Here is a 14,068-nt window from a genome sequence, read left to right as displayed (position 1 = left end):
ACAGAATGACAGACCTGCAGAGAGGCACGGATGTGCTTTCTTTTTTCTTCTTTTTTTTTTTTTGTTTTTGGCACGGATGTGCTTTCTGCTCCCTCTAACCTAGCCTGCTTGGGGATCTGTTCTGCTTTTCAAAAAGCTAATAGTTCTGGAGACTGAAGGTTTAAAGGAGAGATTCCCAATAGTTTTGCTTTCAAGTGTCTCTCCTCAAATGTTTGCTTTTGAAAGATTTGGTCTCTGAGCAATTAAATGACTTTTTAAAATGACCCATTAAGATGACTTTGTTTCTCCATGTTCTAATTAATCATAGATGAATGTGTTTGCCACTTGGGCTTCTGATGAGCACGAGGCACTCGGTGTCCCCACAGGAGCAGATACAATCGCAGCCACACACCAATTGACATTTCAGTTGACCTTTGAGGTCTGGTGACAGATAAATGTGCTTCTTCCCATGGGCTCTCTGAAATGTTTGAACACCCTGGGAGACTCAACACCCTAGTCTCTACCTTCCCGGGGAACATGATTTTGAGGTGCGGAAGATGATGATTAAGGTGACTAATGAGGGGGACACTAAGAACCAAGAAACCTGGCATTTCAAGGGACCCATAGGAAAGACTCACCTCGGGGAAGGGGGAGGAAGAAACCATTCCTATGCTACAGGACACATCCTGGTTTGGTGGAATTTGAAGCTTATGCCATTTGGAGAACCTTCCCTAAATGTCAAGTTTACAAAATTACGAACACAATGTTAGGTACTGAACTTGAGGGGCCCTGCATCTTCAGATTTGCTAGTTTCCCAGCAAATCTGCTCTGGCTCTGTAGATGGCTTCCTTCTGGGGGCTAGAACTCTGCTCCAGTGACCCCAGGAGCAGCTGAGATGTAGCCCAGCTCAGCCCAGCAGATCTTTTCCCCGTAATAGCAGCCATGACAATCTGTCTTGACAACTTGACCCTGAATTTGACCCCTGACCCTTGGCAAAGTGTGTATGAAACTCCCGTAGGATTTCAACAAATGTTCTGAGGGGATCTGCCTACTTTATGCCAGGAATTGGGGCGTTAAACAATAGACTGGACTCTGTGTCCTGAAATAGTGTATAGTAACAGTGGAGACAAACACCAAAGATACTGTTTAAGGTGGAGCTGGGTGCTGGGATTTAAAGCTCCCCTCAGGCTGCTCTGAAGGTTCGCCAGAGGGGTGATTAACTCTGCCTGGACTGGAAAGAGATAAAGTAAATACTTGGGGAATCCAGAAAGATAAAGACCAGAAGCAAATTTTCGTTTACTCCATGCCTGTGCTAACATCAATATATACATATGCTTTCTGCATATTTTCTACAAAAATGCAATTAGGCTGGAAAGCTTAGGAATGAGACAGATCCAGATTCCCATCTCAGCCTGGCTACTTATTAAGGGTGTGGTACTAGATAAAGATTTATAAATTTTCTGTAAATGTTCCTCTGAAAATAGGAACAATAATACTCATATGGCTGTGTTGAGAATTAAATAAGACCATGAATAAAATGCAAGTGTCTGACACATAGTAAGTTGTCATGACTGGTAGCCATTGTGATATGCACACTGCTTTCATCCACTTAACCTGTAAATTATCTTGACAGCCTCATTACCTTTTACATGGCTGCCTAGTATTTTTATATGGCGGTGCTAGTTTACAATACTGGCCCCTTGCTAATGGATATTTGGGGTGTTTCTAAATACAACTACAAACAAAGTTCTAATTATCAACCTTGCCCGAACATCTTTGAACAGCTGTACAATAATTACATAAGCTGAAAGTGCTAAGACTGTGGATTTGCCTAGTTGTTGCCAATTGCCCTCCAAAGGGGGTGAATCTCTTTACATTCACACCAATGGCAGGTGAGATTATTTTCCCATCTACTCACCAACACTAGGTACTATTAGTCTTTTACATGTTTTCCACGAGAGTTCTATTGAAATGGGAAAAAAATAAAAGCAAGACGAAGGAGGGAGATGGGAAGGCATAGGAAAATGTATCACAGGCGTCAAGTTGTGCAAGGAATCAGGTGAGAGGGAGAACAGGACTAGCTGGCCCATGTTTGGACAAACCTGTCTCTACTGCTCTGGTCTCTGCAACACGAGCATGCTCCAGGGTCAAGTGCCTGGAGTCTGTCTTCTGACCTGGGTGCCCAGGACTAAGAGTGGTATTAGGACAATTGTGGAAGCACTCATTGCCCAGGGTCTCATCATCTGAGCCCACGGCACTAGGCCATGTCACCTGTTCCTTTTGAGGGAGGTTCATGGCAAAAATCTTCCCCAGACCTCTGGGGTTTCATCTTAAGACCATCACAGACAAACCAGTGATTTCAAAACCAAATTGTGTGCATGCCAATCTATGGTGTAAGTTTCCTTTCAAGGGTTCAAGAATGGCAAAGTAGTTCAGAAACTTCTAGAATAGCTTTCATGCCATCTTTTGTCCAATCTAAGGCTGGAGAAAGTGCTCTGGATTCATTATAAACTTGTGTTAAAATGTCTAGTTTTACCATTGAAAACCTCAGTGGGTGACTTTGAACTCAGTTTTTCACTGAAACTGTAGGTAATATTTTCTCCTACAAAAAGAATCTTCTTGTGACAAGTACATAATAAAATCAATATCAAGGCCTAGGCTCATTAACACACAAAAGTTCTCTTTTTCCCTAAGCCAGCATGGACAGATCTCACTCCCATGCCTGAAAAAACACATGTGGACTAGATTTTATGTTGGGAATTTAGTTTATTTGATCAATGTTCTCTAGAATTTGAAAAAAAAAAAAATAACTGTGGCCCAGTGTCTGCTTCCCCAAAGCAATGATGGCTTGTATTGAAAGATTATTTGTGACAACTTTGGTGAATAAGGTTTTTAAAAGACACTGACTCATACATTTCAAATGGGTAGGACATGTGAAAAATGTCTCAGTAAAATCGTTACTTAAAAAAAAGATGATTTGTGGAGGTCAGTTTTTGCTCCCGAATTATCTGACTGCAAAGAGCCAATGAAAATGAACTATAATTATATCTTGAATATCAGTGTGATTTTCTCTTCTACATTTTCCTTAGGACATCTATGTCATTTGGGGGATAATTAGGATTGTTCAAATAGAAACACACAGGAGAAAAAGCCAATGTTTATTGTTTTACATCCAAATTTTTAAATTTTGAAAACCAAAATTTTTTATTTATACAATGAGGGTTTTGTTGAAAGAAGAAAGGCTCCTGACATCAAAAGTGGCCACCCCGAGGGGAATAAGGTGGAGCTCAACGTTTATGCTCAATTTGGGCAGAGAGCATGAGGAAGACCAGGCCACCTTCTTCTGCACCTGCCCCCTGGAAACCAGGGAAGTTTCTCTAGAAGTTTCTCTAGGGTGGAGTAGGATCCTGGAGAAGATGAGTGGGTGGTGGTATGAGGTGAGTGAAAAGTGGTCCTTGGGGTTCAAGGAGGAAAGTGGATTCCACAGGACCCAGGGAGTCTCCTCCATTGACGGGGTTACGTGGGACAAAGATGGCGCCTGCGGCACCACTGCCACTGGAGCACGCATGGCCAATGGTGTGTGCTGAACAGTGTGGGCACAAGTTACTGTCCCATCAGACCTTTTCTCCACAGCTGCCTGCTTGTCATGTGTGGATGTGATAGATGATATTTGCTTATACCCCAAGACTTTGCTGAGCCTCATCCCAATCACCCCAATTGCCCTACGTCATCACTGCATTTTCAGCATCAGAGGCCAGGTGCAGGCCAGGCCCAGAGAAGGATTCTGCAAGCATGTCTGCAGCAGAGTGCCCCTGCTTGGCCTCCGGCAACAACTCAAATCCGCTGTCATGCCCAGCTCGCCTTTGAGTACTTTTCCTAAGTGCCTTGTGTGGGAGTCCTGAGCTATGGTTGGGTTCTTTTCATCTTTTTTTTTTTTTTTTTTTTTAAGCTCAGCTCTTACTCTATCCAATTCTCAATTCTTGCATCAGTTACTGCTCTGCTCCCTGGCACCAAACGTGAAGCATGAAGAACCCATTCAGCTCACTTTCTGAATCATTTGACGTTTTCCAGACTCTCTAGCCTAGGGGTAGCCAAGAGGAGGAGGAGAAGCAGGAATGTGACCCATATATGATTTGTCACCTCCAACTAGACTTTGTCAGGAAACTTTCCAGCCAGAAGAACGGCAGAGTTGAACGGGAGGGCAGGGAAAGACAAGATACTTATTGTTCAAAAATCGGAAAGCAGGAAGCCTGGTGGGGCAGAAGGTGGGAGGATGAAGTTTTTCCTGCCTCTCGGTGAAGCCCCTGCTCTGAGGAGTGCCCCCTTCCAGAAAGCATTCAGGACTGAGTGTGGAGAGTAAGATCAGGGAAAGATAAACAACTCAGCAGGGATCCAGGCTGGGCTGAGTTCAGTGCTGGCATTGATGTCCAAGTCAGACCCTGGCTTACCAAGCAGAGCCAAGCCTTGAATTTTAAAATTATGGTGAGGCTTTGTTGTGATTATTTCCAGAGAAAGAGAAAGACTAAGGGAAGCAAGATTGCCTTAAATGTTCTTTTTTCACCCCAGAAAATATCTAACTGTGGAGGTTGGAAAGGGACAGAGCTACAAGTATAAGTCTGAATAAATGAGCCCACCACTGAGAAGGATGGGGACATGATGCCTGAGGACACGCCATGTGTAGAGGATGCAGGGGTGATGCCTGAGTGTACAGTAGGGGCGTGGTGGCTTCGGACACCAGCCGTGGAGCCTGGGCCTTCCTTGGAAGACAGACTCCGGTCGTGAAGGTCGACCCTTTGTGTTGGAAAGTGTCTGAGTGCTGAGCTGACTTTTGACGAAGAGAGATCCTCCAACTGGCAGACACTCTCAGCTCAGTGCCAATTCTTCTCATTCCCCCTCTTCACGCTTGTTATCCAGAGATCCAGAGCTAATCTGGAGTGAGGCAGAGTGATGGACTTCTACCATCGTGCCTTCCCTGAGGTCTGCTCTCATTTCCCTCTGGGAAACCACCCTTCCAACACTCTCTGCCTTACATGGTTAGCTGTCTCCCTCTGGGCCCCAGAAATGTGCATATGACCCAACCCTGTGACTTTTTGTTAGAATTCTTTGGAAATATAAACTTGTGTTCAGCTGTTTTTGAAGCTGGGAGGAAGTAAATGAGAATTCTGGAAGCTACCATATGGAGACATCTGCCTGAAAGGCACGATGACTTATTGCTGATAGGGTCACCTGTGTCAAACAGTTCCAGAAGCAGGAGTTACCCTTAGTACCAGTGCCAGGGAGTGATAAGGACAGTAAGTTTCTTTTGTGCTGAAGGGTGAGTTGGGTATCTGCCCTTCCAAGCAAAGGAATCCTGAGAATCCAGATAAGCAATGGGTCAACAGCTTGGCCCCACCTTCTGTTGAAGCTTGGAATTAAATAGCAAGTCTGGACTCGAGCTGCTCCTCCAACTTCTTCCCTAAGCGTCCATAAGCCCATCCTCTCTCAGGCCCAGGATGCCCTAAGTATGAGTTTAGGCTCTGAAGTTAGCTCCAGGTGCAATGATCCTTCCTCCTTCCACATTAAATCAGTTGGTATCTCTACTTTGTCCTTGGTTCTGATGCTGTGGCCTAGGTCCCCAAGGGCTCTGCATTCTCTGGTCTGGTTTGTTTGCCCTGTGCACTTGCCGGAGTTGGCCTTACCTGACCAAAGTCTAAACTTACCACCAATTTTGCACTCTCTGCTTGTTACTGAAGTGCCTCCCTTGAGCTAGCTCCATTTGTCCTCCCAGGAACAAAGGTCTTGGGCCACCCAGACTGAGATCTGCCCCTCAAGACCCCTCTTGACTCTGCTGAGATTCTGCACATAACCAAATGGGAGCTCCGAAGGGGCCCACCAAGAAGGCAAGGAGTCTGGAAACCAGATTCAAGGGAGTGATGGCATCCGACCTGGAAAAGAGGTGCAAAGAGAGACAAATCTTTCTGCAAATATTTGCAGAACCAGAGCCAGTGAGTCAATGTCCCCGGAAGATGAAATCTGAGATCTAGGATCTGTAGAAGCAATTACTTTGGGTTGTTTTATGCATTTCAGAATTGCCCTTGACTTTATCAGGAACATCCATGTAATCTGTCAAATGCTTCTCCCTGTGCAAGTCAGCAAACACTCATGGGTGGATTTCTGGATGCAGCAGAAAGCTGGAGTGAGCTTAAGATGACCTCCATGGGAACACTGACTACCCAGAATTGGAGCAAACTCCTGGACCTCGAGAATCTGAGAGCAAAGATGATTGCCCTGGAGCCACACTCAACCCCGGGGAACTGAACTATTTCCTCACAGGGGGACAATGCGGAGAGGCCCCCAGTGCAGAATCAGGAGGCTGGTGGGAAGTGGAGCTCAGACTTAATAATGGTAAATCTATCAAAACCAAACCGACATAGCTCACAGCCTGTGGGCAATAAACATCCACAGGTGAAATTTTATGAGGTTTTAAAGGGAACTTTATGAGTTTTGAGGGAGTCTTAGCATAAACTGAAACCAGTCATGGAAAAACAATATAATGTGAACTGTGGAAAGCCATATCTGAAAATTTGGTCACCATTACCAAACCAAAGGAACTGTTGCGGGGGGGGGGGGGGGGGGGGTAAACGAAGAAAAAGATGTGAACTTTCCATCTTTCCCAGGATTCCTGATGAGGTGGATGGCCTCACCAGCCGTGTTTTTAGCAACTTGAGAGCAAAAACTATGAAAAGCCTCCTGTTTCCCACAAAATGCCTCGCACAATGTAGGCGCACGTGTGCATATGCAAACACACTAACTACATCTAGGAGATGGAGGTTGACGTTTATGTGTACTCCCACAGGTGTGAAGCTCCACAGGAAATCCCCTCTGCTCTGGAAACTTCTCGTATCATGTCAGAACACTGACAATTAGGAAGCTTTCTGGAGGTCACAGTTAATAACTTGCTGAACCCGGATTTGAACCCGTTTCTGTCTGTCCCTGGAGCCCATATCCTTTTTAACCACATCTATGGTTGGCAGACTTCTGGGTTTCATCAACCAATATAGTTTCAAAAACACTCAAGAGATCCCTGATTGAGTTGCCAACATTTTATTGAGAGGATACTGTTTAAAAAGGAGAAATTTATTTTAACAACAGCCTAAAAGACAGGACATGATTTCAGAATATAGAGAGTAAGTGGAGCTTTATGAAACATTCTGTTCCTTGCTGGGTGTGTGTGTGTAACTGTAAAAATAGCATCATTAACAGGCACAAAATTCTTGGACCCACTATCCTCTGCCATGCTTCACCTGTTCCTCCCTTGTGGCACATGACTCACACAGAGTAGGTACTTGGGACTTGCTGCTGAATGACTAGCCTGATTTCTTCCTTTTTTTGTTTCATTCTCTGCAAACATCTCTACAGTGTAGGTTCTTAGTGGCGTCAAGGACCCAAACAATTCTCTTCGTCTCGTTTAAGCTGTTTTTGTGGCTTCATACATGTTGGAGTTTGCAACCACCTTCCCTTCCTCTCCCCTCTAGAACAGTGAGACTTTTCTTGGCAGACTCTCCTGAAATGGCTCTATCTCTGTTCATTACAGAGATTCCACCACTGCCCCTCTGGCCTAGACCCTCACTCTCAGAGTTCTTTAAGGAAATGGGGCAAAAGAATGCTATGCAACCCTAAAAGATGCGTGAGCACTTTGGCCTGGGGCTTCCATTGTTCAGGCAAAGGAAATTCTCTCCTATTCATTGGATCTCACTTTTTCATGTACAGAATGAGGGGGATTGGGCCAAAACATCTCAAAGGGTGCTTCCAATCTTGGCAATCTACGTCTCTCTTCCATCTGGCTGATTGCAGCTCCTTCCACATCACGGCTCCTTTTGTTTGAGAAAATCTGGAATTTGGGGATGGATTCAATGACAAGTTGGCTCTTGAGGAAGATCCTGTAATACGATCATGCAGCTGTTCAGTGATTCTACATGACTGTAAGATCACTTTGGGGTGGAATGTCAAAGTTTACCAGACATTATCTTGGACCAGTTCTCCTTTTTCCATGAGACCAAGTCATTATCCTCAAAAGCATTACTAATTGTGCACATCCACCAGATGTTGGGAGGCCCAGGCTGGGAAGCAGAGGACCCACGCTCGGGGTCATCCACCTCACTTGGGTTCCTCCTTGGCTGCGTTTACGCTGGAGGGCCTGGCAAGAAACCAGGATGTGCCCTGAAACAAATGACTTGTCAACTCACCAGCCATAGCCCCAGAAAAAGCCCACTTGGTCTTTCATTTATCTTATAGTGAAACCAGTTATTCTAAAAGTCTATGTCACCGAGGGTAAGGTTAAGTTATAGCGCCCATGATTTAAAAAAAAAAAAAAATCATTTTGAAAATACTTCCTTGCCCTTTAATTTTAGAATAGTTACTCTCTGACACTCATCAGCACAGGACTATTTGTCTGTCATCTAGAAATAGAGAAGGAAAATGAGAGAGCTAGCAGTTTGGGCTGCCTGCTAGATCAACTTTGGTTGCTTTTTCACATACAGATCAAAAGGCTCCAGAGCAGTTAACCTTTAGCAAGAGAGTGACTCCTACAATAGAGAAGATTTAGTAGAGTGAGCACTGCATGCAATTGCATTGCATTCATCAGTGCTGGAGGTTTCTGGTCACCTCTATAAATATCCTTAGGATGAGCTTTGGCTCCACTCTGGAAACACCCCTGAGATCTATAAGCTACTCTTACCTGCAGGGAGTAAGGATCAGCAGACTCTTGGAGACTGCAGAGTAACCCTTTCTCAGGAGATCGCTGGCTGAGGTCTGCGTGATTTCTTTCTCCTGGGTGGTAGTTTTCTGTATTTTCTCTGGGGATCAGTGTTAAGGCTGGAGTATAAACAGAAAATGGAAGTCTTGGAGACCAAGACCAAGAAGGCAGAGTACAAAGAGTTGTGTATTTGAAGAAGAAATTCTGGGACAGGGTGAGAATGAGTTGATCCAGGAAAGACCTTCAAGAAGTGGCCAGAGAGGAAGTGTGGAGAGCAAGCAAGTAATCAGACATCCATAGAGATGCTTACTTGGGGGGAGGTGTCTCCAAATGAGGAACATACCTCAGAAGAAATGCCCCTATAGGTGGGATCAGGGAAACCTCTCTACTGCTTAAGCGACCTGGGGACTTTCTGAAGTCAAGTCCAATCTGACTTGTGGAAGGTCCAGAGAACCCAGAGCAAAGGGCTTGCACTTGCTCAGCAGCCAGTGAGGTCAAGAGGGAAAGCCAGTCAGTGGACTGGGGCAAAAGAGGGGGGGCAGGGAGGGGGACTTGATAAGGAGGTGTGGAGTGGAATTCAGGAGAGCCTAACCACCAAGATGGAGTCCAGGCTCCCTACAAAAGAACACTTTTGACTCATTACAAAGGGCTATGAATAGTCCAGAAATTGGAAAGGCAGAGGGAAGCCTTCTATTTAGGAACCATCATGCCACCATCCTAACGAGCCACAGAGGTGGTGAAGGATTCCTCTCATATCTGTGAACACAGAAGTTGGCAGCTACGCAGAATTAGAGATGAAGCTGGCTCCTCATTTTACCAATGAACATACCTAAGAACCAGTGGCCAAGCCCCAGCTGGAGCCGAGATCTCCTCCTCCCAAACTCAAATTCCTTCTACTCTTCCAACAATCTCTGGCACTGGGAAAAATTGACTCTCCATGCCCCCGTTTTTGGAGGCTGAACATCTTCCGTGGTGGCTGCCTATTTCTCTCCCAGAGATCCTCCATCTCAGCCTCTTGAGGTGCCTGTGTCTCCTGCTGCAGGGGCCTATTTGTGGGTCCTGGGACCATGTGTCAGCCTCAGCCAGTCATTGTGGGCCTGTCTGCTGCAGCCCATCACCGCCAGCTCAGGAGCCTCTCCTGGCCTCTGTGGGGTGTGCACTTCTGGTCTCAGGCCCTCATGTTCCCCATCCCCTTTCAGGGCAGGCATGTGTGATTCCAGGGAGGAAGGGGAAGGTGTAGTCGTGCAGGGAGCAGCTGCAGAGACCTGTCCCCATGTCCCTGGCCATCTCCAGACACACAGGTGGACCCATGTGGGGGACACATCTGTGTGCTGGTCCCATTCTAAGTCAAACAGCGACCAGTGGAACTGTGAATGAGAATGTCCTAGGCTGCTGATTATGGGTTTACTGCTTACACCCAAAGCTTCTGTCATTTTGTTTGAGATCAGGTTAAAGGTTAAGAGGATCTGTTTAATAGGGAGTCCAAAAGGTCCTTTAAAACAGGTTCCAATAAACCAAGACCCACACAAATCCAAGTAGAAAAATGGAAATGGGACTGAGGGATGAGAACAGAGGCTTCACAGGAGAAGCTGGTTTCTGTCTGAAGGGGGATGAGCTGTCAAATCCTTTGCTACATGCAATCACAGACTCCCAAGTGGCCTTGAGCTGGAATAAAATAGAGGCTGGGAGATAGACTTTAAGAAATGATCTTTCTCAAGGCCTAGGCTGATGGGCTTTTACCCAAATCGTTAGCTTCCAGAGACTCCATCTTTTGCCTTTAAAAGGTGAATGACTCTAAGTCCTCCCACTGAGGCCCTCTAGGTGTACTATTTATGTCTTTCAAACCAAAGCGAACTTAGCAAAAGCCTGTTCTGAGCCAGGCACCACGCTTGCGGTTTGTGGGGATGCAAAGGTGAGCTGAGCAGAGTCCTTGACCTCGTCAGACTGACGGCAAGGTCGAGGGAAGATGAACTGCCTGGAGTTTGGGAAGTTTTAAAATATGTCTCCCAAAAGGCTTCCCCTGCATTGTGAGATCTCTGGCTGCTCCCCAGCAAGTCTGATTACAGGTGACATCAGAGGTTCAGGTATCTATGAAGTCATATGTCTGGGTATTTTTCACTTCCCTTTCTACCTGAGCCAGGTGCTGAGCTGAGGCTGGCTCCTGACCCTAAGGGCATGGCTGCCTGGCGGGGGGGGGGGGGGGGGGGGGGGGGGGGGGGAGTCTGGAGGGCTCTGGGCCTCTCTGGGTGGAGTCAGGGCGAGGCCTGCTGTGCCTCAGCATGTCCTTAGCATCCCTGGGGAGGTCTAGGATGCTTCTCTCCATTTCTTTGTCCACAGCTTTCCTTAATGTCAGTGGATTGGGGTGTTGAATGGACCCCCAGGGAGGCTTTAAAAATTGAAAACCAGTCCAGGCCAGGGCCCCCACCGGATGGTGAGCGAGCACAGGAGGAAACAAAAGTGCTTGTGTTAACAGAATGTCATTTCCCAACATGATTCAGGCCCTGACTCTGAGGCAGGAAAAGGAGAGCAAATGCCTTCCCATTCATCACGTTGGACACAGTTATTTTTAGAGCACACACCAGCTCAGCACTGGGCTCCAAGGGCTCTGCCGTGGAAGGAAATGAGACTGGGCTGATAGAGTCCGTCAGGAGTGGAGATCTTGCAGGCATGAGTGTGTGTGTGTGTGTGTACAGGAAAAAGAGGAGGGGTGGACAGGCAGTCTTCCTCCCAGTTGGTGAGCCCTGATCCTGGCCCCTTTCATGAACATGAAGGAAATTGAGCATGGAGATCCTCTCGGGGGAAGTGCTAGGGGAAAAGAAAGGACCTGGAACTGAACTGGGCCATCCGCTCAGAAAAGGCCTCCGCCTTGCAGTGGTCTAACCTGTCCCTTCCCGAGTGCACGGTCCTTCCCACCACCCCAGGGTCATCACCCAGGGTCATCACCTGGCAAGGCTATCTGGTGTGTCCCAGACTCAGTCGGTGGGACGTTGGCATGCTGCAGCTGATCTTGGCTTTGCTGACCAACACGAAGGTCTCCATGCCCAGGTGAAGGATGGTGTGACTGGATCCCCTGCATTGGCATCTGGCAGATGGAGTTTGCCCCAATCAACACCTAAGCTCCTATTGTTCTAGAATGCAAAGGCTTTGCATGGGAAGAAGTCCCCATCTAGGTAAGGGGCAGGGAAGAGGTTTCCCTTCATTTCTACCCATTTCTGATTCCTTCTCCTTTCTAGACCAACCGAATGGAAAGGGAGGCTTGGATTCAGTCCTGAGGCAAGATTAGGGCTAAGGGGTGGCCTCAGGCAGTCTTTCTTTCACATCTGGATTCTTCTCTCCTTTCATTCTAAATACTAGGCCCTCCTGAATTCCACCTCTGCAGTTCCTCAGTCCCTGAACAAGATGCGTAAACTACCCACCCAGAGGCTCACTCTCCCTTCTTTCCACAAGGCTTTCTAGATGTGCCTCAAGGCCCATGAAATGTAGTTTGCACTACATCAGCCTTCAAGGGCCTTGGAGTTGATTCACGTTCCATTAATAGCTCAGCTGTCCTTGAGGGTCTGGCTAGTTTTGAGCCTTCTTACTGGCAGACAGGATTGAGATGACTTCCTGCACCGACTTTGGATGGCTTCCCACGAGCAGCTACAGGGCTACAGCACCCCACGAGGTGAGACACTACAAGGCCCCCCCCAGAAAGCTCCTGAAAGTTTGTAACTCACATTTGAAAGCTTGCATCTGTCAGCAGAAGTCTCTCTGCTGCCCACCACTCCCCATTAGCTCCCAAGAGACAGAGGGATTATTTGCTTTGCAACACAATCCAGCATGGTGAAGGGATAGGAGAGAAATAGAGACAAGACCCTTATTCATTTTAAACTACATCTTTCTTCTGAAGAGTTATTGTAAAGTACTGTCTCATCAGAAATATAACAGGAAAACAGCACTTGAGTGTGGTCAAGGATTATCAGGGTTATCTGGACAAAAAGACAGGTGAGGAGGAAGCAGCGCTGCCTGGGACACCAGGTAGCCCACCCCAGCTCTGCCACCAGCATACATCTGCTGTGACTTTGAATCAACCATCCACCTCTCTGGACCCAATAAGGAAAGGTTGAGGCTACATGATCTTGAAGTTCCCTAGTACCACAAAACAAATCTAATGAGGGAGGAGGGGCTTCCAGAAAAAATGTTCCCTGGAGAAGTTAGTCCTTATGCTGCTGGTGAAGCTAGCAAATCCCCGCGAGACCCTTGCATGGTGGCTACCATTTTCCCATTGTACAGAGGAGACAAACCGAGGACCAAAGATGCCAAACCAATTGCTCCAGATCACAAAGTAGCAAAGGCAGGATTCAAGCCTGTTTTGTTCTGATGCCAAAGCCCATGTGCCTTGTCACACCCGGTGCCCCTCTGTGGAGCTAGGAGAACAATGCCAGTTCATGTGTTTGTTTTCTTATATTGAGCATCCTTTTTAAAGTCTGTCCCTACTCTGCACTTCATTTATTTCTGTCCCTAAAATTATTTACTGTTATTAAAAAAAATACATAATGCTGCCCATCTTGAGCTGTGCTGGGGAAAGTAAGGAATGACAATGCTATAGCACCTGTCCCTGTGTGCCACCAGATCAGAGCCTTGTACAAGTGAGAGTAGGATGACCTCATCTGAAAGCTTCTGTGTGTGCGGGTGCTGGGAGCAGGGCAGGATGAGTCAGATGCCAGCCCACTTCTTTTCCGAGGACCCGAAACCAACCAACTTCCTGCTTCCCTTTCCTTTGAAGCCCTGTGTTTGCCTGTGCTTGAAAGCCCTTGGGAGAGATGCGCTGCTGTTTGTTGGAGTCTGACTTGGCTGGGTGGGGTGGCAGGCAGGGGAGCCAGGGTATGTTCCATTCTCTCTGCTAAACCTTTTCTCCTTTTCTCTTTGACTTGCCCTCGTGCTTTCAAACCTACACCCTGCACCCCATTGTGTTCTCAGTCTTTCTTTGTGCTTCCCAGTTACTCTTCTTCACTACTCTGTCTTTTTCCCTCTGATCTCTTCGCATTCCATTCTTTCTTCTCCCTGGTGATGAGGTGGTTCACAACAACTGGGCAAACACACAGCAGGTTGGGATCACCTTCCCACCGACTGCGGTCATCTTCAGGATACGGCAGTATCTGGTGGAGGGTCCTGGGGGCTGATAAGGAGACACTGCACATGACATGCAGCCTGGTGGGGAGCTGAAAGAACTGCTTCCTTAAGAAAACCTAAATAAGGGACCAGGAAAAAGACTAATTATAATAAAGAAAAAATCAAAATCAACAAGCAGCTATAAACCAGAGACACACTACGGGCGGGGCTGGGGGCGGGTGGACGAAGGAGAGGAGGGATTAG

This window comes from Talpa occidentalis, unplaced genomic scaffold (assembly GCF_014898055.3).
Source record: "Talpa occidentalis isolate TD23 unplaced genomic scaffold, MPIMG_talOcc4v2.1 talOcc4.5, whole genome shotgun sequence".
Classification (NCBI taxonomy): Eukaryota; Metazoa; Chordata; class Mammalia; order Eulipotyphla; family Talpidae; genus Talpa; species Talpa occidentalis.
Note: the sequence above shows the minus strand (reverse complement) of the source record.